General features: G+C 48.4%; 1 protein-coding gene across 2 annotated transcripts in view; it reads right to left on the reverse strand.

Annotated features, from left to right (window-relative positions):
- The window catches only part of LOC122377760 (homeobox protein abdominal-B-like), a 93189-nt gene extending 80720 nt beyond the window's left edge, over positions 1–12469 (reverse strand). The window contains exon 1 of one of the 2 annotated variants that reach the window (XM_043358154.1): positions 12084–12469. The gene's annotated coding sequence lies outside the window, so the exon portion shown is untranslated. The remainder of the gene's footprint in view (positions 1–12083) is intronic. The other variant, XM_043358153.1, reaches the window with a different exon arrangement.
- Between the last annotated feature and the right edge of the window lie 13964 nt (positions 12470–26433).

The following is a 26433-nucleotide window of genomic DNA, read 5'->3' on the forward strand; positions in this document are numbered from 1 at the left end:
GATGCATAGAAGCTCATGAAATAAGGGAGTAAATGCGGCGCATACGATGTTTCAAGGGCAGAATCTCATTTGAAGACGACGGAAGTGAAATTGTCTAGCTTGGCCTATAACGCACCACTAGCAACACGCTCAGAGCCGTCCATTATAAATGGCAAAGGTGCACCGGTAGAGAACGTATCCAATGGTGATGGATTTGTGATATCAAGCAGGCCGAGAAGTCTGCCATTTGTTATACCTACTCCCGGTGCATATGGTGGGAGACTTGTTCCTTACTTTGCATCATATAAAACATTTGGCTACTGCCAGCGAAAGACGTGAAATTAAAAAGGAAAAAAACGATTCGAGATTTTCAGTTGGCGACAAGTGAATCTAAAAAATCGTCAAAATGTGCATCGAATTTTGTTCAACTGGTTCAGAAAATTCATTAACTTAACCAGCAAGTGAAAAAGTACATTTCAATATTCAATAAAAACATTATATTCACATGGGTAAAGACTTAAGCTATTAGGATCAAGGTGTGTTTGTACTCGACACCAATCCTCCTCATTTTAAGAACAAACAATTCGTGGCCGAGAAGAATCGCAGATAAAAAAAAAAATGAAAAAAAATGATAGAGATAGAGCGAGAGAGAGAGAGAGAGAAGGAGAGAGAGAGAGAGAGAGAGAGAGAGAGAGAGAGAGAGAGAGGGAAAGAGAGAGTTTCTCACAAAATCATCAGTGTCTTAATAAAAGACTGTAGGCATTGGAAATATCGTTATGCAAAATTGTCCGAGAACTCCGATTTATTTTTTCAATGGAAAGAATCGTGTTTAATTGTGAAAGAACGACAGAAAAACAGTTCTAAAGAATATGCTTTAAAACTATGCATCGCAACAAAAAACTTCGGTTATGACTATCCGATGGCTAAGCTACACATTCAACACAGGTGACTGAAACTTATTTCAATTTTGTTTAAGCTGTTGGTCGTTTGGACCAATGAGTCTTTTGTATATATGCACACAAAAACATGACGTTGTTACAAGAAGGTCTAGCAATGTTCTGCCTTAGCAAGTGTCACAGGTTCATGCTGAGAACAGAATTGTGGTATGTGTATGTGTGTGATGATTACTTACCATCACGCTAACATATCTCACCCAAACAAAAAGTATACCTACTTTTCGACGCTCCTGTGCATGGTGAACACGATGCAGTGTCAAAACCGCAGCTCTGCAAAGGTTTTTGGCGAGGTTATATACGAAAAACGAGCTTGTGCCTTGGGCACTTGACCTGACCTCAGGGGTCACCGGCTGACCTGAGACCTTAACGTAGGGTACCCGCTGCGCCTTGTAACGGCGCACACACTCGTTTTTACCACGAGGCTCTAGCTCAGTTAGGGGCGAAACGACGAGGGGGTCGTACCCGACCCCTACCCTCTCGGCCTGGGCGTATGTAATAAACCGATAGGTAGCAAGGGTTAACCCGCGACCGCCTGGGGGGGTCGGATCCGACCCCCCCTCCGTTTTTCTTGAATAACTCATGAACCGCTTGCGCTATCAACTTGAAACTTCGCATACCTTCTCCCCTATCAATTTGACGTCTCCTGTGCAATTTTTAAGGAAAAATTTTCAAAAAATTTTGAGATATATTGATTTTAGTGATGTAACTACATGGCGTTTTCAGTCAAAAAATGGTAAATGTTTAAAAAATCGCCAAAAATCGAGGTTTTAAGCAAATTGCAAATTAAGGACATGAAAAGACGCAACTCGACGAGCTCTTTAAAATGGCTATCTCGGATTTTCCATAAAATGCGTTTTTCACCCCTAAAAATTCAAAAAACTATATTTTTTTGGAAAACAGCTAATAAAATCCAAAATTTTGAGAATTTCCAAAAAACCGGAATATATGTTATAGAGCTCTATTAGAACATTAGATGTCCCAAATTTCAACTTTCTATCTTGATTTTTGACCCCCAAATTGTAAAAAATAGCTCCAACATGCATAGGGCATGGTGACGTCATAAGCATTTTCGCGAATTAGAGGCACTTCTCAACATCGCATGTGAAAACAAATGGCACCACTAGATTCCTGGGACAAAGCTCGTCTAGAAAAGTGCATTTTTATGTCAAAAATAAAAAGTTGAAAAATTGACTTTTTTTCTTAGCCCTCGTTTAGTTATGTATGGTATGAACGATTTTTTTATGCTTTCAATGCACACTTATCACCAGTACAGTGACTTGGGGTCACATATAACCATTACCATCGGATTTGGCGTGAAAAATAAGCCATAAAACATGTGTCGCACGCCCATGTAGCAGAAAGTGAAAACCGTGACCTTTCGTGACCTGACCTGACCTTGACCCGTACTTAGTATGACCCCTATACGCACATGGTACCTTCACTATGTCTTTGAGGTCATTTGTGGTGAGTTTCGAGCAGCAGCTATCGATTCCGCTGTCCGTAAGCCTAATCATGCAAAACCCCTGAATTTGACCTTTGACCTGACCTTGACCCGAAAGTTGACCTCAATCTTAAAATCTTAAGAGTGCTTTGGGAAGGTCTCGTAGAGACCTTTCGAACGCCGCCTCGCGGGGCTCGCTACGACCATTGGTTCTCGAGATAACAGGGGGGGGGTCGGATCCGACCCCCCCCCCCCCCCCCGGCTGATGTGGGTACGGAAATAGCCCAGGCGGTGCCGGGTTAACCCTATTCCGGGGGGTTTGAAAGTTCGGCATTGGGCGGGGGGCTTTTCGCTCCCCCCCCCCCCTCCCCAGATCTAAAAACTATGAATCGGAGCGACAAACGGTAAATGGCCTTTGATGGTTCGTTAAAAAACTTACAACTTTTATTCATAACTTTTTTGGGTCAGGTCAATATTAAGGTCACCAGAGCTCATCATTTTTTTTTTTGACACGGATACTTGCATGACCTCGATAGGTCAGCTTCAAAATTTGACCAAGGAAGTTTACGCTGGATATCGGATACCATTCAACGCGTCATGACCTGGTAAACAGTTTGGTACCATTTACAAGTCTTTGGCAGCAGCATCATACATATATACTATGCGTTTCAGACCCTGTGGAACAGTCCTTTTCGGCTATTTCTCGTTGTATATGCGTTTGATTTTAACCAAACTTTGGCATTGGTAGTTTGAGATCCCTACCTAATTTTTATCAATATGGTCTATTAACGAAAAATGAAAAATAAGGGCACTTGTCATTGACTGATAATGTTAAGGTCGTCAGAGCCCTGCTTAGAGGCTGACACAGGCTGGGCGCTGTCTCCCCTCTGATTGGTCGAGACGCACTAGCACACTGCGGCTTGGCTCCGCCCACTTGCGGTCCAGCCTCGGGTCATGTCGGCGGCAGTCGCAGTCTGGCCGGCCGGCGTGTGGGCCGCGCCAGGGAGGCACCGGTTCTGACGTCACACGAAAATGTCAGTCGGCTGGTTGTGGCACTGCCCCCTGCCGGCGCGACTGTGCTGCCACCTAGCTAAGCCTAGTCAGCCTAGGACGGGACGGTTTTACTTTTTCTCCTCGAGTGGGGCAGCTTGCGACGACACTCGGTCGACATAGCTGTGCTGCAACATACCCCAGGTTCGGAGTCTCTCGGACGGCCAATCCTGTTCCATAACCACAGCTAAGTCCCCGCTGACCTTAAATAACCAGGATTGGCCGGACGACGTTGAATCTTCGTAGTTCGAGAGACACCGAACCCGGGGATAGTCTGTCGAAGCCTTGGCGGCGGAAGAAAGGCTAGACATACCTCACTTGATTTTGGCGTGACCAGCCTCACTTCTGTAGTTTTGCTTCACAGAATTCCACGTCCTATTGAGTTTCCGGTTACGTAGTACACGACCACGTTCAGGAACTTGATGTTTTTTTTAGACATATCACGTAATGACAAACTTTTGGCAGCATTTACATTGGTTACCTGCATATTTTGGTGAGGAAAAATCACTATCGCAGTCGTACAATCAAGACATACCACAAAGGGCCGGGAGGAGGAGCCCTCCTGTAAATGGGACAACCAGAGCCCGTTGGATTGAGGCCTAAATAAAAAAGATCAGAGCTAAAGCAGCATTATTAACCAAAAGTGTATTGCATTGATCACCAGCATGTTCGTAAAATAAAATACATCACGAATAACGATGACAACCAAGCCGGACCAGGACACATAACAAACATGAACGCTAAAGTGGCAACAAAAATGAAAGAGAGAAGATGAATCTGCCCTACGCAACCGTCAACTTAAAATAAAACTTCAGACAAATATACAACAGACCTCTGTGCATTAAAAGAACATGAATATACACGATTTGTCCTCGACACATAATGGGAACATCCTGCCGGCCCAGCCAAACAGCGCGCCCGCCTTCGAGTAGGAGCAGCGGCCGCAGAAGTGGCCAACAGATACCACATTGTTCGTCACGCCACCTGCACTGAAACGTAACAGCTAGTTAATCGTGAAATGTAGCTATCCATCCAAAAATGCTGCACTACACCAGCACCACCGCACAGTTAGCAGATAGGTACGGAACGCAAGTCCTGGTCTCTGTCTCTTCCGAGTAGGGTCTCCGGACCGGTCACCAGCGCCATCATCTCCGCGCGGCGCGCGGTAGCTATAGCACAGCTCTCCGGCCGGGGCCCGCAGTTCCTCGGCCTCTTCGTCCAGCCAGACCAGCACGGCTCCCACCCAGCGCCTGAAGACTCCGCCCTCCGCAGATCCGTCCGTCCAAAACCCGACAGCACACAGGGGCAGAGACGCGAGGTGCAGCGTAGCCACGCTTTCCCTTTCCGCCGCCGTGGCCCCAGCCCGGATCGGGCACACGTCCAACCGGAAGGTGACGCCAGTCGTCTGTTGCCACGGTGGGATTCTCGCTCTCGCCCAGGCCTGGCGGCCTCGCAATCTCCAGCCTCGGACCGAAGACAGGCGCGCCGGTGCCGAGGCCTCGGCGGTCGCGCGTAGGGGTCCCCTAATGGCAGAGCCAGCGCCCTCCCCTGCAGCCTGGCAGCCGGCGTCCAGCTTCTCTCCTCCATCGGAGAAAGTCGGGCTTCCGCCATTAGTGCGTGGCACGGTGTTGAGCGCGGACACAGGTGATGATGCGGCCGCCTCTCACAGTCCTCGCTCCAGGAGATCCACGTGCGAGGGGGCGGCCGCCGGCAGCCACGCGACGGCAGCGTGTTCGAGCGCCCCTCGGACGTAACCGATTGGCCACCGTACTGAGGTCACCCTCGTTCAGGCCCCAGCTATTCAACCAGGTCGACGGCGCCGTAGCCGTCAGAACCTGGTGATCACTCGAGTCACGCCACAGAGCTCACGCCTCAAAGCGGTTGGCTCTCCGGTCCTCGGCATCCGGCATCCACAGTGATTTGGCGTAGCCAGGACAGGTGAGATGCCGGCCTCAGTCATAACCGGAAAGCCTGTAAAAAATGTGTGATTGACAAATGGAAACATATTGTATGCACAGAGTTGAGAAATCATGACGCACACTGCATTGTGACAGTAGATAGTTTAGTGCGATTGGCAGAGGAGGGACTTATTGTAAGAAAACAATAAACAATTGAGGCATTGGTTTTGTAGCTAGCTACCTACCCTTCTCATATGAATCTGGATGATTTGTGCCATTAAGGAAAAAAACATAGGCGTAGGAGCGGGGGGGGGGGCACTTTTCAGCTAAGCTAATTTTTAAAGTAAAATATTTTTCATTTAAAGTCAACACTAAGAGTGAGAAATGGTTCGACAAGGTGAGATGAGCACAAAACTGCAAAGAATTTGTTCATAGGGGTATTGGGGTTCCCACAAAGTGACATTGAAGTTCTCTGCCCCCCCCCCCACTTTCGTGAGGTTCCTCCGCCCATGGAAAAAAACACATTGCATTATGTGCATCAACACTTAACCCTTGCACTTAGAGAGGGCCACAAAGCCCACTATAAAGCCCACAAGACACCACCTGAAAGCGAAGCATGTCGCATGACAAATGATAGCATGTAGGCACCCGACCTACTATAACCTACTGAACAAAACATACCCCACATATCAATATGCATCTATGTGTAGATAAAGTATGAATGGTAGATTGATACCTAGGCTGTTTAGTAGGTCGTATGTATGTTGAAAGGATGAAAGATGCATATTTGTTCACAAAAATATCTGATTTACAGTTGATATGAATATGCAACATGGGGTTAGGTAAGGTTTGATTTTTGTTTGGATTTGCATCATCATACCTATCTGGATTCAGGATGTCGAATAGCGTAAGAATGTACAAAATGTATGCCTGAAAAGTGAATCGCACTCTTTCTGAGCATTTACCAAAAGTTGTAGTGTAGGTTAGCACGCAAGGTTAGGCTAATGTAGATGATGTTTATTATCTTCACCATAGTTTATCTACACAGTAACCAACAAACCCTCGTCAAGACATAGGTAGGCATGGAAAATCGTAAAAAAACAATATTTTTCTGCTCATCTGCATTTGACCAAAATTAAGCTTCTAGCATGTCTGGTTATTTGATTTCAGATTATGTTAGGTTATATGTACGTGAGATTAAAGCTTAAACAAGCTCTAAGACATATATACGGGCTTCATCTGAGATTAATATTGAGCTAGGGGTAAGGGTACCCACCTTCCTGTCAGGTCAAGATACTTGACACACCCGACACACCATCCTGCTATCTGAGGCGGCCCAGGAACCAGCTCAGGCAATTACAATGAAAGTCAACAGTCGTGCGGGCATTACACCACTCCCCATTAAAATTTCATATCAAGTAACTAGTTAATGACGATAATCACGCCGCCACAAATCTTACGAAACATATTGACCCCAAGGCCATATATCAATATAGTACCTATTGACCCTGCGATGTTGATATTCCGAAAAGAAATATCCACAATGATTTATAGCGAACGTGTTCTTACGCAGCTGTGACATAAGCTGCGCATGCGAAAAACACCCGCTAGACCAATTGATGGCAAATGAACCTGTTGATGAAGAAATACTTGTCTCCCATTGGTCTGTGAACACAGTCTGCAGGAAACGCAGCTTAAACTACAGTAAAATTTTGCAGGAAAATCTGCAGAAAGTAAGAAAAATGCAATTTAAACATATTTAGCCAATGAGTTTGGCCAATCTGTTGATATATTCCGATAGATATTGAGCACGATCAGTCATTTTGAAAGAATTACGGTCCGACTCTCTTTATTTTTAAAGCAATGACGCATAAAAGGATTATTGAAAAATTGACAACAATATTTTCATGGGAGGAAAAGTGGGACAAGCATTAAGTTAAAAATCAAAATTAATACACTGATCGAGACCTCGCTTTCAGAAGTATATATCAGTGCATTTTCGCATCGAATCTCTCTCAATCATGAGCAAACTTGGGTAAAAACAGCAAGATTGCCTGTTTTGTCGATTCACACATTTTCAGATTTGGGGGCGATTTTCAAGTTGATGGCCAATGTTTTCAAAGTCAACATTTTTACAGGAAAAAATACAGCTGTTTTTCTTCCAAACTCATTCATTTGTAGAGTCCGACTCTCTCTTGTTTTCTCGCAGTTCCCGTTGTGCTCTGAGAGAAACGACCATGTGTATCATAGCGTTTGGTTCACTTCAAGACTGCAGAAATTGCACTTGAATTTTCTGCCGTGTGGAAGACCAGAGGGAGTCAGCTAATTTATGACAGAATGTGCTTAAAAAATGACTGGTGAATAATATCTTTTGTCAGTATCTGACAAACATTTATATTTTAAATCACGCTCTTCAACTGTCAAGTGAGTTCCAAATGGCCTAAATTGTCAGCTGTTTATCATCCTAGGTCAGCTCAAGGTCACAGACGTCAGCTGAAGAAAGTGGTCACCATTGGCCCTGTGTTGAGCGGACAAACCGGTGTTACCTAGTATTCTATGTACCGTGGGCCGCGCGCGCAGCGCAGCGGAGTGGAGCACTTGTTTGCATGTCATGAACTTTTAATAAGTTGTTCTACGACAAATAAGGACGGAGTAAGAAAGAGAAAGGAAGAGGAGACAAGGTGACAATGAGACGAACGGTAAACGTTGGCTAGTGGACAACAAACAATATGCATATAGCCGCTAGAGCAGAGACAGGAGACAAAGACGGTAGACGAAAGACAGACAAAAAGATGGTAGACCAGAGACAAGTGACGAAGATAGAGATTAGGCTATAGACGAGAGACAATATACTATAAACGTATAGACGAGAGACTGACAAGGGGGAGTGAAGGATGGGAGATCATTAACTCTCGATATTGCATATCTACATTTTCAGATTGAGTCATCCTATATCTTTCCCTGTTTTATTGTTTTTCGGGCCTAAGATCTATCAACAACATTCTGAAAGCATTGTGGAAATGTCATGGAAAGATTTACCTATTATTTTCACCCCCCCCCCCAAAAAAAAAAAAAATATTCTTTTAAACAAAAAAAACGAAATACCTACAAGTATCTATGTGGATATCTTCAATTACATAAGGCCGTTGAATGCAAAGACAGTCCGGTGAATTATGTCCCGTTACTCCTTAAATGCACAATAGCCTGTAGGAAAACGGCTGCGGAGAGGCTCGCTATAAATTATTGAAAATAAGATTATTTTAAGTCTGCATAGGGAATAATACTCTGTAGCTAGAAGGAGTGCTTACCTATTGTTTTATACATACACCGATCTGCATTGCATTCTTTATCCTTATTCTCTCCGCGCGAGATACGACATTTACAATATTCACGCAATGATGCCTGCGTTAGCGTGTGTCTCGTTCCAGTCCGTCAGAGCTCCGCACCGCTCTGACCCCGAGCGGCGAATGACCGGTCCCGGTGTCGCGGCGCAGTGGGCGGAGCTTAGCTGCGGCGCAACAGCTGACGCTGCAACGCCATGCTAGCCTCTACCACGGTGCAGAGTTTTCCGATCAATTTTTACCATTACAAGTCAACGACAAGTGCCTTTCATTTGGACATTTTGTTAAAAGACCATATTAGTAAAAATTAGGTAGGCCCTTGAAACACATTGTGTCAAAGTTTGGTTGAAATCAAGCATATAGGTAACGAGAAAGAGCCAAAAGGGACTGTTCCAGAGGGTCTGAAATGCGTAATAAGTGATTTATTGGTTAAAAACTACTGATGACATCACATGACCTCAGGTGACCCTTCCCGGTGTCCCTACTAGTAAATGGCACCTTGGCCAGTACAGATCAGATAATCTGTCATTATCCTGAAAGAGTTTGGTGGGTTTGACTCATTAACTCGAAGCAGGCCGCATTTCAACATTTTCCCATAGGCTTATAATGTAAAAATCACGACTCTGAGTCTGACCTGACCTCAGGTCACAAATATATAAATTATGAGATATACAAATTACACATAATGGTACTGTAATGAAATCCTGAAGAGAGGAAATTGCTCCGTGAAAAAAACTCTAGCTTTGACTTGTTGCAAGCTTTTCTGAGGCTGTTTTCTGAAATGTGCGCAATGAATGTTTAGGAAAAGCCACTAAGTATAAGCTAAATATTTTGCGGCGTTTGGCAATGGCACAAGAAAAAAACTGAGGGGAGCCTTTTCAACCTCCCCCCTCCCGCCCGTAATAGGGTTAAATCATAGGGTGAGTGCCTACATCCATACCAAGTTTCAGCGCAATCGCCACAGCTACCACTTTTGTAACAGTAATTGCAAAGTGATTGTAATGGAAAGAAACTTGACACCTCTCCATTTTGCATGTGGCACATGCGGTGGAGGTCATGTACACGTGCATCGAGAATATCCGATGTTTGGTGGAACGAATGTAACTACCCTACACTATACAAATCCGCAAGTCAATCGCCCCAGCCCGCTGCAGTAACCACTGCAGTGGTTGCTGAGATATAGGGGAGAGTGGGGAAAGATGCCCAGGGTTCTGCTTTATCATATATTATTCGAAAATGACGATCGGAAAGCAAAAACTTGGAGTTTCAACGGAAGCCGACATCATTTTTCTTCAAAAATATCACACTTTCGTGCCTGAAATATGATCACTTTTTTTGCTATTAAGCATTTTTCCGAAGAAGTGAAAGGGGGCATCTTACCCCACAGGGTGGGAAAGACGCCCCCTGGCGTTGGGGAAGATGCCCCCTGCACTATAAGTGACATAAATGGGCACGTGAATCGCCTGAACGAATCAGTAGTCCCTTCGAGCCTGCAGTAGACACCAAACGTCATCGTAAGGGCCCTCAAAAGTAGTCGTAAGGGGCTTCAGAGGTCATCGTTAGGGCCATCAAAGTCCAACGCGGCCAAACAAGCCTCCGTGGTGGCGTTTAGAGACCACTGTGGGGCCCTTATAGGTCTTCATGATGCTTGAGGGCCCTTGAGCCCATCGTGGGGACCTCAGATGCCAGCGCGGCCCTTGGAGCCAACGTAGGAGCCCTCAAAGGATGTCGTGAGGGGCCCTGGAGCCAATAATGGGGCCCACAGAGGCCGTCGTGAGGGCTCTCAGAGTCAGATGCCGCCCAAGAAGTCGCTGTGTGGGCCGAGAGACCGGCATGGGGAACACCCGATCGTACTGGACTCTCAATAATCCCAGATCAGCTTTTGTCTCTCATCACAAGTATGTAATAAATGATTTGACGGGCTGCTTGAAGGACAGCCTACGGATTTAGGGGGGCGTCTTTCCCCATCAGGACAGGGGGCATCTTACCCCAAGGTACAAAATTAACATTAAATCAGTACAATTTGTTAGCCATAAAACTACACCCTGAAACAAACTGTTTGGGGCACAGTACACGCATGTTAATGTATCACGACCATAGCAAGGGACATAAAAATTATTTACCTTCTTTGATATTTACAATGTTTTGACACCAAAATATTTTTTGAAAGCAGCAAATAAAAAACATGCAATCACCAGCCAGCCGTTGCCAAACTGAGCTTCGCAAATTTTTGTGCAGTTAACAAGACAGGCTTCCGCTTTACGCTAAGAACATTAATTTCCAGGTTCGATTGTTTGTTTCGCCGCTAGAGGGGGTGGGGCGTCTTTCCCACCCTGGGCATCTTACCCCACTCTCCCCTACATACTCGTAGGTCTCTCAAAAGTGTTACTTCAGCAGAACAGCAAGAACACCATTGACTTTTCACGTGGCACGTGCCACAACGGTCACCATAGATGAATCAAGAGCAGTCAATTACGGGGTAGAAGGGATAGAAAAGACCGCAGGTCCATCGGCCCAGCGGTTGCTGTAATAACTATAAGCCTCTCAAAAGCGTTACCGGCCGGGTCGCGCCGAGCCGGGTCGGGCCGCTCATACTGACTTTTTCCATTATATTGAAAATATTTCGCTTTGTTCATAATTGGACTATAATGACATCAGGAATGGCTGAAGCTAGCTGGAGTAACGCTCCACTGAAGCACTTTTTGTAAAAGCTAAGCGATTGTTTTCAAAAAAATTTGATATTCATACAGGCTTGAGCATAAAGGGGAAAAACACGGTTATTGGCGGATTTACATTGTTTTTATATCCGTCACATCCATGCAAATTGAAACGGCAGGTATTCGTAAACCTATTTTCAGAAGAACCATTTCATTGAAGCAAATACATGTATGTAGATGTATGTATGTAGATGCTACCTCTTGAAAGGGCAATCGCTACATAGTTTCTTTTCCATGGATGTTTGGATTTTATTCATTAAAGCGTAGGCCCACTCATTAACCATTTCCCGTCATGTATAATACAAGTGTTCTCACATAATCTGCCTAAGGAAAATATATCAATTGGGTATCAATTTTGCTCCACAAATATTATGTATGTACGAGCACAAAATAGTTGTTAAATAGTTCTGTGAAAATTAGTTTTCTGAATTACCAAATCGAGCGCTGAATAAAATAAGTTTGCATTAAGAGGTCGTAACTTCCAAAACTCCGCAGAGCAGAGTGCACTATGCGTAGGTATGGATACAGCCCAAACAATCAATCATGTGCCGAGCTCATTTGCATGCGCAGTCGACGCAGGTAACTGTCAGTCGGTCGTTTTGCCGTAAAAGGACGGCTATAATCTAACAGAGGGCTGTGATTGAGGAAGACACGTTACGAGATGCGCGCGTGGGAAACCGGCCACATTGTCAGACACTGACCTCGGAGAACTCAGCGCAGCGTGGCTGGTAGTTCGGTGAGGCTCCTCAGTCCTCAGTCTCAGCGGGTACCTCTCGTTGAAGCGGTGGGTAGACCGACAATTCCCCTAACTCCCGGGCGCCGTCCTAGAGCACCGTTCACCGCCCCGCGGCCGGCGTGACTCGGGGCCGTAAACCCCGACCTGCCGTCCACCGTCCACTCACCGGCGGCCGTCCACACGGGCCCACCGCCGCGTCCACCGCCACGCTCCACCGGGTCCACAGCGCGCGTCCACCGTCCACAGCGTGTCCACCGCGCGCCGGTCACGCGTGTCGCCCGCGCGGCCAGTGTGCGCTCTACTGTCCACTGACGGTCGGCGGCCGCGCCGGTACTGTACTGAACCGAGTGTGGTCGCGGTGCCGCCGCTGCGGTGCCCGGGCCGGTGCCGAGTCGCCGCGCCGGTGTCCGGTTGGCGGCGGGCTGTCGCCGGCCGCGCCCCCAGCCCCGGCGAGCTGACGGGCATCTGTCGCCGCAGCGTCGCCACCGAGCGCGGCGCGTTTTTTGAAGAATTCGACCCTCATTCCACGGCGGGACAGGAATGGGAATGAGCGCTCGCGGCGCGGATTAAACGGCCGACTGGCAGCTGGACGGCCTGGTTACCGCACCCGTCACAGGCGCTACGGTCACTGGCGATATGGCCACCCGTCACCGCCGACCCGTCACAGCCGTTACGGCGCCCTTCACGAACGTACGTACTGGCGTTATGGCCACATGTCACCACCATCACCTATCACTCCATACCTTTTACCGGACACTGGCGTCACGGAACACGTCACCAACGTTACGTTGGCGCGCCACTGCCGTTGTTCGGAAGTGTTAACCCGTTTCCAAGACCCACCACTGTTTCCACCATGGGACGCGTGACGGCGTAACTGAAACAATGTCCGCCGTCACACACTGGGTACGGCGTTTGTCAAGATATATCCCGACAATATGTCACAATGAACTTTATGTGTTATCGCGTTACACTGTGGTCGGTATGATAATTGAAGCATTAATTTTCTTACCAGAGTAGGTTTTAAATACGCATTTGGGTTGGGTGTCATTATTTAAGTTTGGGCTTTGGCATATGTTAACTTGGTTCCAAGATATGAATGGAACGTGAACCTTATCTGACATGAAGGTCACACGTCATAGCTATAAATTTAGTCCACTTTCAATGTTCGCTGTCTGCGACATACCTACAGGTGTAGGTAGTAGCGTGACGGTAAGTGCTGTGAGTACGTGAATACGACAAATTACATTATTTGATAACGACATAACCCTCAAGGGAATATGTAGAATACCCCATCGGAGCGGGCTCCTCCGTCGGCCGACAGTCAGTGTCCGATCGTCAGCGCGCGGCCGAATCGCCGCGCCGGCGCGTGATCGCAGCTGATACCGGACTGGATCCGGCCGATAGCGCCAGAGACCACCGGCCGGTCCCCAGAGATGAATTATAAAACTGCCGGAGACACGATCACCGCGTGTCCCGGCGGCTGACAGGATGCGTGACCCGGGAATATTACTAACTGAACGCCGCATGTAAGTGGTGAAAAAATAATGCTGCAATGTCTAGAGAATGCTGGCGGCGCTGGCGGGCGTCGATGTGGAGGCATTTGCACGGCAGTTTTTCTCCGAAGTTCGTGTCGGGCGCGAATGCAGTGGCAGTTTTGTGCTAGCGATCCTGTTCCGGGAGTGATTTGCCAGGTCGGTGCCGATCACGTGACCCGAACATTGTGGCGTGCAATTTGTGCAATCATCCATTAACGGAACGAAGCACGCTCAGCGCCCCGACCTGACGTATGGGACTCGTTGCCACTTTTTGCATGGGCAGATTGCGGCCCGCGTGCGATTGTGTTTCGGTCACCGCTGCCGTGTTGGGCGGCATTAGGCCGTCTGCTGCATTCCTCGTCCATGGGGCAGCCCCAGCAGCTGCCTCGCGGCGTCGCCACACCGCAGTAATATTGCACCCTGGCAAATTTTGACGACAGGGTAAAACCATAAATCAGGTCGTGCAAATAGGCTTCTGCTACCGGAGTTACACCTTGAAATAGCTATCGGCTGATCGCAGAACGGGTTCTAGCACTTACCGCGCTGTCGGCGCTGTGGCGGACGGCCGGGCATTTTTACGTGCCGCCGCTGCGGCGAGCGCTGCGAACCGGACAGCGATGCAGCGAGCGACGGGCCGCCACCGCAGCCGCGAGGATCGGTCCCTGGACAAACCCAGCACGGCAGCCGGCGAGGAGAGGTGTGCTGGTGGAGAGGGAATGAGACGAAGGGAAACGGGAAGAAGCGGACGAAAACGAGTCGAGACAGACGGATATGAGGTGGAGATGGAACTGAGACGAATACGAGACAGAGACGGAAAGACGGAGACGATGCAGAGACAGATACGAAGACGGAGACGGGGGCGAAGACGTCAGCAAAGTCGTGACATGCCTGGCATGCCGACAGGCTGACTAATTTAAGTGCCTCAGTAGCGAAGACCGGTTGTTTCATTTAATCGCATTAGCATTCTATGCGGATGAACGCCTGGCTGACAATCTGTTGACGAGACCTTGTCCGAAGAATTGTTGCATGCGTGTTTGGAATATCAGAAAATGATACTAACTACACCGAATATGAATGTATTCAAAGTCATCGTAGCAGCGGACCATTTCAAATCTAGTCCACCTAGATGTGATCCGTGAAGAGCGGATTGGGTGAGCAGTTCGGTTCGGCTGAAAGAGGCCGCGCCACTCGCCGGTCCCGGTTATTATGGACGTCACATTTCCGATCGGGCTTCTCTCCGAGGAATGTCTCTCAGCTCTGCCGGCCGTCGTCTCGCTTCAGTCTCGCTCGGCCGACGGCGAGCCGTCGTCGACATGCCGTCGGCGCCGGCCGCAGCCATAAAACATTCATAAGAGGCTGATTGGTCCGATAGCGCGCGCGTCGTCGGCGGGGGCCGCCTTTGCCGCACCGCCGCCGCCGTCGATGTGGTGATGTTGTCTGCAACGCACTCTGCTACCGGTACCCAGAGCTGGCGCGATACGCCGCACGCGCTCGGACCACACACGCCGCTGGCGCACTGCGAGGCCAGCGGCGCGGGAGGCGCGGGGGCGGCGGAACGCGGTGTGAGACAGACGCGCAGCGAGCGAAAGGCCACAGGCTCGGTGTGAGTTCCGGCCGCGGCCGCAGCGCGCAGGCCAGGGGGCGTCGAAGTCTAGTTCCTACCAACCTGGCACTCCCATGCCTACGTCACCACGAGGACGCCCGAGGGCATTTACATGTTGAAGATAGGGAAATTGCCATAGTTTAGAGCCGCCTGGAGGGCAACCTTGAGATAGATGATAATGTAAATGTGTGCTGATATGATCATCAACATGTTATTTATCCAAATCCAGGGCCAATTAATCGATATCTTGTCACGTTTTCCAGTGGTGATGCGCTAACTTTCGTGGCTCTTGCAGCCAATAAGGGTGTTTCATAGTGCGATTCAGCCGCATTATCGACTTTAATGCCATAAACCGCCACGGAACATATGATTTGCAGCTCCCTGGCGTGATAGCTGCCAGTAGGGCTCCGGAGTCGGAGTCATGAAGTCGGTCGGAGTTGACAGTTCTGACCTGAGTCGTCGAGTCGGAGTCAGAGTCGATTTTAAAAGCTGGAGTCTGAGTCAGTCACCGAAATTCGATCCCCTCCGCAGACCTTTCAGGGTTCCGTAGTCGGAGTTGTAGTTGGTCGGAGTCGACAGTTCTGACCAGAGTCAGAGTCAGAGTCGATTTTGAAAGCCAGAGTCGGAGTCGGAGTCACCAAAAATTCATTGCCTCTGCAGACCTGCTAGGGCTGTGGAGTCGGAGTCGGTCAGAGCCGACATTTGAAATCAAAGTCAGAGTTTATTTTTGAAAGTCTGAGTCAGAGTCGGAGTCATCAAGAAATCCATGGACGATCAGCAGTACCATGCAGTAAGGGCGCTGCCGATCGATGCCCTAAATTGCCTATGATTTATGAATTGATGGCAATTAATTAGGTACCTGCTATTATTCATCCCTTGCCACTTGGAGAACTTACTTTCAGTAGAAAAAGACGCATTATTTAAAAACACGGAACAAATAGTGCATGGACGCGTTTCGATTATTAAATCTTCATCAGCATGACATAATCACAGAGAAAACAAGATAGTGATTATGTCATGCTGATGAAGATTTAATAATCGAAACGCGTCCATGCACTATTTGTTCCGTGTTTTTCTACTTGTCTATATCAATATACAGACGCATTATTTGTTTGTTTATTTATTGACAAATATTTTTGAGCAGTTAGGGATACAGACACAAAACACAATGATAGCCACCTCGCTGGTGCAAATCATTGCTAGATAGATGTTGAAATATGTTGCCATTGAAGAATCTGCTGATTTTCCTGGCGGCTCTCGTTTTCAAGTAACTACTGGTCTTGTAAGATCTCTTGATTGCTCACCGTCTGGCGTATAGTTTCAAGGTTTTCTGAAAGCTAACCAAACGTTATCATGGCTGCTCTTGATGGCATGGCGCTTGCTGGTTCTGGGCTCTTCATTGGTGGTTCTTGCGTCTGATCCTGTTGCTTCATGTTCCAGCATATCACATTAAATTTATAATGGAACAGACACTTCTACCTTTTATTTCACTATCAGTCGACTTGCATTTACCCCTGTGGCCTGCTGGCCCTTTTATTTCCACGATAGAATCTACCAATTATTGAAAAAGCCTCGGATAAAAAAGCAAGAAAAGTATGTCAAGTTAAATAATTGCGACGGTCCTAGAAAACCAGAAAAAATATCAAACAGCCTGTCCATCTCACTCCCCTCACTTCATAACAAAAACACAAACCACGCAGCAAAACATGCGAAAGAGTCCTTAGCAACGCCTTAGCAACGCATTTGTCTGAAGTGCGCAATATGTGTCACATCTGGAAAATTTAGTAGCTACTTGATTATTCAACTAGAATTGGACTATATAAGCTAGGCTTTTATATAAAAATTAAGTGTTTGCTTATCGAATTTATAGTAACTGGTTGCTTAACATCGAAATAATGATTTATTACAGAAAAAGCTTGTTTGCGACATATTTGTAAAGAAACAACGGAAATAGCTTTGACTCGTACGCTATTCTAGTACATTTTTGGTAGAAAACTTCGTCCAACCTTATGTTTTAGGGCCTTGGCGCAGGCTACCGTGAATGCTGAGCGGTGAGCGCCGGACCCGCGGCACATGCCGCGCCGTTGCCGCCTTTCTTAGCGCTATAAATCATCTGTCAGAGTCCGGTCGCCGGGACGGAGTTGGCATTCCTGGCGGAGGCTGCGGCGGCCGCCGAGAGACGGGTTCCTGTCGGCGGCATCCCTGGCGGAGGCCGCCGCCACGAGTGCCGGCCAACGACCACCAGACAAATATTTACCCGATGCCGATGTTGAGATAGAGGCGCTCGCGCTATCGTCCGTCTAATTAGTTGAGGCGACACCTGCAGGGCGGACAGCCACCGCGCGCCGGCCGCCGCGGCGCCGCCGCCAGTAGCCGATTTTTCCGCCAACCGGCTCCGATGAAGGAATTATCTTGTTCACAATGTAATGGCCTTGTCACAGAGACCTAATCCGGCCGGACAGTAGCACATTTTCAGCCGGGCGTCAGTCTAATCCGCGCTTTCCTCGGCCGAAGCGTCACGTCTCGACTGCAGGCCGTCGGGCTGGCCCGGCTCGGCTGACGCTAATCATTACTGGATACCGAGCGGCGACCGAGCGTCGGCGGCGGTGGTGGCGGGCCTTTTTACAATTAGTACACGTGAGCTAACTAGCTAACCTGGTGGATGGACGGGGCAGACAGCTAGGGACGATGAAGGGGCACGCTGACGACCAAACAGCAAACGCGACGGCCAAACAGACGAACAGACACGGCCGGCCGGACAGGCGAACAGAGGGCCGGACAGACGACAGACTGCCGGACGGACGGACAAACGAGCAGACGGCCGGGCGGACAAACGATCAAATTGGTAGACAATCAGATAAACAATCACCAGACTGGCCAAAGTTAGCAGCCCGACGACCAGTCCGTGGGGACACGAACAGACAGAGAAATGAACAGCCGCACAAACAAACATGGGGTGAGAATGTGGACAAACGCGAGTAAAAAAAAGAACAGACAGAAGGGTGGACAGCCGGACGATGGACAGACAGACGGACGGACGGACAGGCAGACAGACAGACAAACAACAAACAGACAGACAGACAGACAGACAGAACGGACGAACAGACGGACAGACGGACAGACAGACAGACAGACAGACAGACAGACAGACAGACAGACAGACAGAGACAGACTGGGCCGAACCACTGGGCCGATCCACTAGCGTCCGGAGAGTGGCGGCATTCGTAGACGTTATCAGTGATCTCCGTTAGTTCGAGACATTTCTCATGTCGCCGACAGCGGCACACCTGGACTCGGACCGCGCAGAGGCGGAGACAGGACCGGAAAAGGGGAGGACGAATAGGTGGGCATAGGCGGCACATCATTGGCAAGGTGGCGGATAGAAGAATAAATGAAAGATGAGATGCTGGAACGCCTGATGATGAGGCAAGTCGCATTACGGATGGATGGAATTCGTTCGTACCTACCTACGTGACTACCTATATTGTCAGTAAAAGTAATGGAGCAGAAGAAACAGATAACATATTAGATTGAGCTGCGAGCCAGAGTCCAGCGCTATCCGCGTAACTCGGTAAGGGGGGAGGGGACGAGAAGGAACTTTGGTTAGGGAAAAGAAAGTGTTAGCCCGCGCCCCGTAGGGCTATTCGCAGACCTTGCCATCCGTAGGGGGAGCACCCGGAGTGTCCTGAAAGTCTGTTGACGACCTCTGCAACACTTTAGGGGATATCGACAGAAAAGGAGAATATGGGGCGTTTCGGCCTCCCTCTCCTTACGGAGTGCGGGTTAAAGATATGTATCCTGCCATCTTAACTTTCAAGCAAATAATTCAATCATAGTAAGTACTCTACAGTTTAAGTCGAGTCACTAAAACTCACTTATTTTTCATGTCCATTCAGAAGTGGGTTGTCTATGATAATAATCTGACGTGAGACCACTTAAAAGCAAATATTCTAGGCAAGGTGAAACGTCATGCAATTTTCCATCACATGTGCGGAATTAGGCGGCAATCGTAACAAACCTTTATTGTAACAGACCGAATAAACACATGGAATCGTTCCAACCAATCGAAGTAGCGTGTACTCACTTGCACTTGCACCTTGAGCTGGATTTCAGAAATATAACAAGTTCAAACAGTGATTGCTAACTAAGCAGGCATATAAAGGCGGCCTGAGTGACATCCATAAATCCAAATGTTTGTAAAGACAGGGAATACCGGTCATTAAAGTGGCTCATGAAAAATACATTTGGGGGACGACTACTCTGAGTCATGCTCCAATACGCATTGAACAGGCAATGCCCATGTACGGCATACTGCATGACATGAAACAATACATTTAGACTTGTATCCTGGTACAAGTCTAAGTGATGGGTGTTCAGGTGATGGGTGTAGTGCCTAGCGAGTTTTGATGCCGGTAGGGGGCACACTGTACCAGCCTCCTGACTATAAATAAGACGAGGAATATGAGACGGTCACAACATGCGGTGTGTCTAATCTCGCCGTTTATTATCTTCACTTGGCTCGCCTGTTTGTTTGATGAAAACCATAACGTTCAGATACGCCACATTTTTATAGTTTCAAGAAAAAGATCATGGGACAAAGGTCACTGGGGTCAGGGGTCATATTTTTTCAGGGTGTATGTAAAATTAACTGACTGGAGGATACTGAAAGTGTTGCCCCGATCGAAGAACCAAAAGAAGTTCATCCGACACCCATATAAATAACTGGGGTGACATTAACCCTATTCCTGGCGGGCTCCGCCGGGACAAGAAACTGGCGGGGGGGGCCGATTCGGCCCCCCCCCCCCCTGAGATCTCGAGAACGAAGCAAGATAGCGACAAGCGGTAAACGGCATCGGATACGCACGGCCAAGATCTACAATTTTTAACTAAGGTCATTTTCAGGTCAGGTCAAAGATGACGTCACAGGGGTCGAAAAAGTCAAAATGGCGGCGCTAGATATGGAGAGAGTTTTTCTCGAATAACTTTCGAATTAGTCAATATAGGAACAAACTAAGGGCATCATCGTGATCCTCTCGTCAATCCGCATCGAATGATATATATGTTGACCTCGAAAGGTCAAGGTCAAAGGTTGACCTCAGGTCACGTGACCTCGAGGTCATCATGTATATCATTCGATGCGTCTTGACGAGCTGAACACAATGAGACCATCCACGCGTCTGTATCTTGTTCCTGTACGGAGTTATTGGCCAAAAACCTTTGGTGACCTTTGATGACGTCACATGACCTCACAGCTGCCCAACAGCAAAACAGACCTCAAGGTAGTGAAGGTTGATCGTATATGAAGTCATGTATGGTATATGGGGCCATTCCGACCCGTTTTAGTGGTAAAAACAGGGAGTTGATTTTTCCCCCATTGACTTATAATGGGGAGGTCGCGAAATTGACCTGACCTTAGGTCACCGATATCAAAATTCCGAGATATACAAATTGCACATACTGGTACCCTAACTAAACCCTGAAGAGAAGAAATTGATCGGTCAAAAACTCTAGCTCTGGCGTGATTGCAAACTTTTCTGAGGTAGGGTCACCAAACCGCCTCTGGTGACCTGACCTGAGGTCAGATCAACTCAAAATTTTCAGACATGTTGCGTAGAAGCCTTTTAGGAAAAGTCAGAAAATTTGAGCTTCCTAGCTCAACGCGTTTGGGAGAAATAACCAAAAAACCTCAGGGGGGGCTCCTGAGGCCCCCCCCCCCCGCCAGGAATAGGGTTAAACATACGAGTAGTCACAAATGCATGCCACACCACAAAATTGTTAATCAAAAGTCATTATGAATATTTTATCTGTAATAAACATATACTTATTAGTGAGCAGGTTCATTAGTAAGCAGGTTAGGTGAAGAGAAAAGGAGGGGTAGAGGAAGGCGAGTGATAGAGTGAGACAGCAATGAATACAGAGAGAGGTGAGAGGGAGAGAGAGAGAGAGAGAGAGAGAGAGAGAGAGAGAGAGAGAGAGAGAGAGAGAGAGAGAAAGAGAGAGAGAGAGAGAGAGAGAGTGAGAGAGAGAGAGAGAGAGAGAGAGAGAGAGAGAGAGAGAGAGAGAGAGAGAGAGAGAGAGAGAGAGAGAGAGAGAGAGAGAGAGAGAGAGAGAGAGAGAGAGAGAGAGAGAGAGAGAGAGAGAGAGAGAGAGGTTTCTCTGACAATGAAAGTAACCAAAGTTCAAAGAGTCTGCTGCACACAAAAAGCAGCACTCGCAAGCCAATCATCTTGAACAATTGCCGTAATTAAAAAAAGCAGACTGACAGTGTGGCATTTGTGATATTGCGCTTACTCATCTTTGCAGCTGCATGTCTGTTAAAGCTACCTGTCAATGTTGCACACGCTGTCTGTTGCATGACCCGAACCGATTTCTAGTGACTAGCACAGACTAGGAAACGGCATTGTTATTATCGATCTAGACAGCGGAGTAATCCCCCGAACACCGCCACAAGGCGCCTTGTGGACAGGGTGCTGGTCCGAGTCGGCGGCCATTCCTGGAACTGAGGTTAGGTCATCTTCCCGCGATCGGTCCGGCTGTCCCCGGACCAGGTCGGACTCGAGTCACCGACTCAGCACTCGCCCGATGTCCCGTGCTTTGTTCCCAGCACATGTTGCACGCATTGGACAGTAGACAGTAGCTGGTCGTCAGACGACCGGCCGGCAAACACCAAAAATGGTGCACCGATGTGGCACCGCAGGACGCTCGCTGGTCATCAGCACGCGGATTTGTGAGTCGAGCTCTTTTCAGAAGTAGACGTGTCGAACATGACAGCAGCACGCGGAGCCGAGGCCTGGCTGCACCGTAGCACAGTAGCACACCAGAGCGGGCCATTTTTACCCGGCTGGGCGTGTTGGCCGCGGTTTTTCGTGCAGCTTTTCCAGGACGTCACTCGAACCAAGGTCAGGTGAGTTGTCGCGGACAGGAGGGTCGCCACCTTTCCGCCGATATCTGAGAACATTCTCAGCAGCGCGCTGGTAAAAGTTGACCATCGATGAAAACGTTATAACAACTTAAAAAACAGCATCGGTAATACCCCAAGTACGTCTCACAGTTTACACCATTGCTGCTTCAGTACGGAGAATAATGATCCCGGCTCTGTGACTTATTTACTAAGTTTGTAGTGTTTTTAACTAAGCAGTCCATCTTTTCCATGTTCGTCGCTTTATTTGCAGACACAATATGCAGACAGTATGATATGTTTCAACATTTTAGGTGCAAGTCCTCAAGAGCGGTTCAAGTTCATTTTAGTCATGCGACGCAGAACGCTTCTGGCTTGAGTTGTTAAAATCCTCTCGTCTAAAAATTATCCTCAAAGTGACACACTAATGACACTCTTGCTCATTGACAGCTACAGAGGGATACGTTTGAATTAATCTAAGATCCTGACGGTTTATCCATGGTTCAGAATTCCTGCGGTCGGCAGTGGAAGTGGTTACAGACAGTTGAGATTACTCCATGCAAGAAACGTCTGCAGGCATTGATGTGACGCACTTTTTGTTAGTTCACATGGGTAGCAACTGTGCATTGTTGCTCAGGTGTGATCATTCAGTGTTTCGATTTTAGAATTGTTGCCTCGGCTGACACCAGATTGGCGTTAGGAACGGTTTAATTAATCAGCTCTGCGTCTACCACCTTCACAGGACAGAAGATAATATGAGTGGAAGACAGAAGTAAACGGTAATGACGTGAAACGGTGCCTAATGATCGGCTGTCGTGAACAACATTGATACAATGCTGGACAGAAACTGCATGTCGGTCAGGCGATCGGTTCGATCTTGACAGCTCTAACAGTGAAGAATGCTGAAACAAGGCTTGTTGCTGTGTCCGGGCTTAATTTGATCCATTGCGTAGGTACGTTGTTATCCCCAGCTCAGCTACATAGCGTCTGGACGTTACACAGGCATCCATAATTTACGCCGCACACGTGTTACACACTAGAAACATCTAGTTTGCGTAAAACGAGGTGTCACGTAACAATTGAGGGAATTTGGTCGATGTCATTTACGCTTTAAATCGTACGCGTGTGACGGATTCGCACTTGTTAACGATTTGTCAGAGTCGTTAGCTCTGCGTATCCCGTCTCCCTGTCATCCTCTCTCTTGTTCGGCGCTGGTGCGGACCGTGTCGGCTATGTTCCGTGCGTCTCACGGCGACCACAGACCGGCCTATTGAGCGACAGTGCACCGCCCACCGGGTCTGCTCCGCGACCGCTGTCACCCTATCTCGACAGCTAGCATGGCGGACTACAGAACCGACTCCCAGAACTGGCCCGTCCGACGCGATTAGCCTTCGACGGCGCCTATTTTTGCCGCACGCCTGATGACTCTTGTTCCCGTGCATGTTCCCATTGTGTAATCATGATAAAGCACCGTGTACACTGCTACTGGAATTCAGTCCGACGAGGTCGCCACGGCATTTTATCCGCTCGAATGCACCAGTTGTTGCATTATTTCACCAACACGCGATTGTGGCCAGAAAAGAGCGCAATGTCCAGCTCCCAGATTACGTGCCAGTGTGAACGAAAAAGGCGCTGACTCTCCGTGTCGTGGCGGGTTAGAACATTAGTGATATCAGCGAGTAATGTGGAAGACCATAAAATGTCATTTCGATAGATAACTTAATCCTTCCTCGAGCGTATTTCCCCACCCCTGATTTCGTGCGGTCGGGTACTTTTTCTACCATAGGCCCTTCCACATATGTTCACCGTGCAGAGATGGTGTAAAAGAAGTGGCATAGAACTACCTGATAGGCAGGTCAAATATCATACTACTCGTGCTTACAACAGAGCGTAGTCCAAGGAGCAGGTTCCCGATGAAAGTACGGATACGCTGGCAACGATACAACTCCGATACTCCGATCCGGCAGTTGTGAAAAATCAGCCTCAAGGAAATGTTATTTTGGTCACCGGAACCAGCACAGAATAACTGACCAAAGGGCAATATCTGAGGCAATCGGCCGTCACACAAACTCCATTTCCGGAGCTGGTTTTGATGTCCAGCCAACTTCTGATGGAACGTCATGTCATGTGAACATTTTGGTGGACGTTGTGTGATTAGCGAAAGGGCCGACAGACCCACCGACCTTGTGACAGTCCAGTTCCAAAGCATGAGCTCCTGGATGCATGCACAGCCTTCCATTGTACACGTGCAATTAGGCATGTATAGTCTTCTTCGTGCTTTGATGGCGCACATAGGTCATTATTACCGACTCAGTGCGTTGCGCGATGTTGTCGATCGACCACCGTTCGTACTGGGCCCTGTTTGGAGCGCCCCGTGGACGCTCTGGGACGTCTGCCCGTCCGAGACGGGTCATCCCCTCCCCTCCCTTCCCAGCGGCGCAGCCTGTCGGCCGACTGCAACGGCGGGCCGCACCAGCCGACCACTGGACGCCCCGACCACTCGTCACATTAGAGTGCCGCGCAGGATCAGTGTCGGCCGGCCATCACGCGACCCGGGGACCTGTCAGCATCCGCCGACACGGCCCGTCACCCGTCACCAGGCAGATGTCAGCGGTCAGACATCAGTGGTCAGAAGTCAGATCACAGCGGTCAGAAGTCAGTGGTCAGACGTCAGTGGTCAGCGGTCAGACGTCAGTGGTTAGCGGTCAGACGTCAGATGTCAGCGGTCAGAAGTCAGCGGTCAAATGTCAGTGGTCAGCGGTTAGAAGTCAGATGTCAGCGGTCAGCGGTCAGACGCCAGCGGTCAGGTGTCAGCAGTCAAAGTCAGTGGTTAGCAGTCAGATATCAGCGGCCAGACATCAGTGGTCAAAAGTCAGTGGTCAGTGGTCAGCGGTCAGAAGTCAGCGGTTAGGTGTCAGCAGTCCAATGTCAGTGGTCAGCGTCAGCGGTCAGCATCAGAGGCCAAATGTTAGCGGTCAGCGGTTAGATCCGTCATCTGCAACAGTGGCTTGGTCTGTCATATGCCCGGGATGTTCGAGGATCGGCATTTTTTGGGTGATAAGATCTTTGCTTTACAAGTGAATCAGGCCGTTTTGCTGGATTGTAAATGTGAGCAAAATGGACGGTTCAAACGTATCACCCCCCCCCCCCCCCAAAAAAAAAACATTCGAAACAGCCCAAGACCAAGACAAGTGCTCAATTTCCCCTTCTTCACACATTTGTCACACACCAACCAATGCGTTCATAAATGTATGTCATGCATACCTGATACCACCCAAGCCGTAACATACATAGGTATATCATCCCATCCGTAGCATAGATCACCATACAAGCATATTAGGTAGGTACTAATTACACCGTCGCTACACTATGCAATAGGTGCTTGGTAGTTACACATCATAAATACTACACCATCTGTCACACAATATACCTACCACTACGAGTATATCTGACATACATATCTGTCAGATCCCATCCCATCCGTCATACATACCGCCCCATCCATCATACATACCACCCCATCCGTCATACATACCATCCAATCCGTCATACATACCGCCTCTCCGCGCGGCCCGCGCGGCTCGCGATCGGTGATCTCGGCAGTCGCGTTATCGACAGCCGTATCACACTGCTGGCCGCAAAAACCGTTTACCTACCGCGCTGCGCGTCGGCGAAAAACTGGTCGTCGGGTTTCACCACGCACCGCGCGCTGAGGCTATGTCCGCGTTCGGCTGGGGATGTGAAGGGGGAGATGGAGGGATGCGGCGGTGTAGGTGGCACACTGTCCCACCCACACCTCACCTGTCCCAATGGGACAGGTATGAGGTGTGGAGTGGAAAATGGGATGTGAGGCGTCGGGACATGTATGGCAGGGCGGTGGCTGGACAGGACTGGATGGGTGAGGTCTTTCGCTGATTTTACACCTTCACAAGGTAAACTGAGAACTTCGGAAAGGAAAAGTTATAAGAAATAAGAAAGACATAGTACAAGCTTCTAAAGAGCAGATTTCTGGATTTTCAAACCCAGCTTGATGGGTAAGGAGGCCTGAACAGTGAACACCCCTCTAACGCAGCTGATGGATGAGTGACGTAGGTGTGAGGGGCAAGTGGTAGGCGACTAAGAACGTAAAACACCATCAATAATTATTTCCGAAACTTTTGTGGGATAGTCAAAACTTGGGTTACCAAAAGTTATTTAGAGCTTAGACAGCCACCTGACCCGCAAGGTCATATCAGGATATCAGTCGAACCGTACCTATCGTTGAGTTGAAAATATTTTC

This window comes from Amphibalanus amphitrite, unplaced genomic scaffold (assembly GCF_019059575.1).
Source record: "Amphibalanus amphitrite isolate SeventyFive unplaced genomic scaffold, NRLGWU_Aamphi_draft 000050F_arrow, whole genome shotgun sequence".
NCBI classification, from domain to species: domain Eukaryota; kingdom Metazoa; phylum Arthropoda; class Thecostraca; order Balanomorpha; family Balanidae; genus Amphibalanus; species Amphibalanus amphitrite.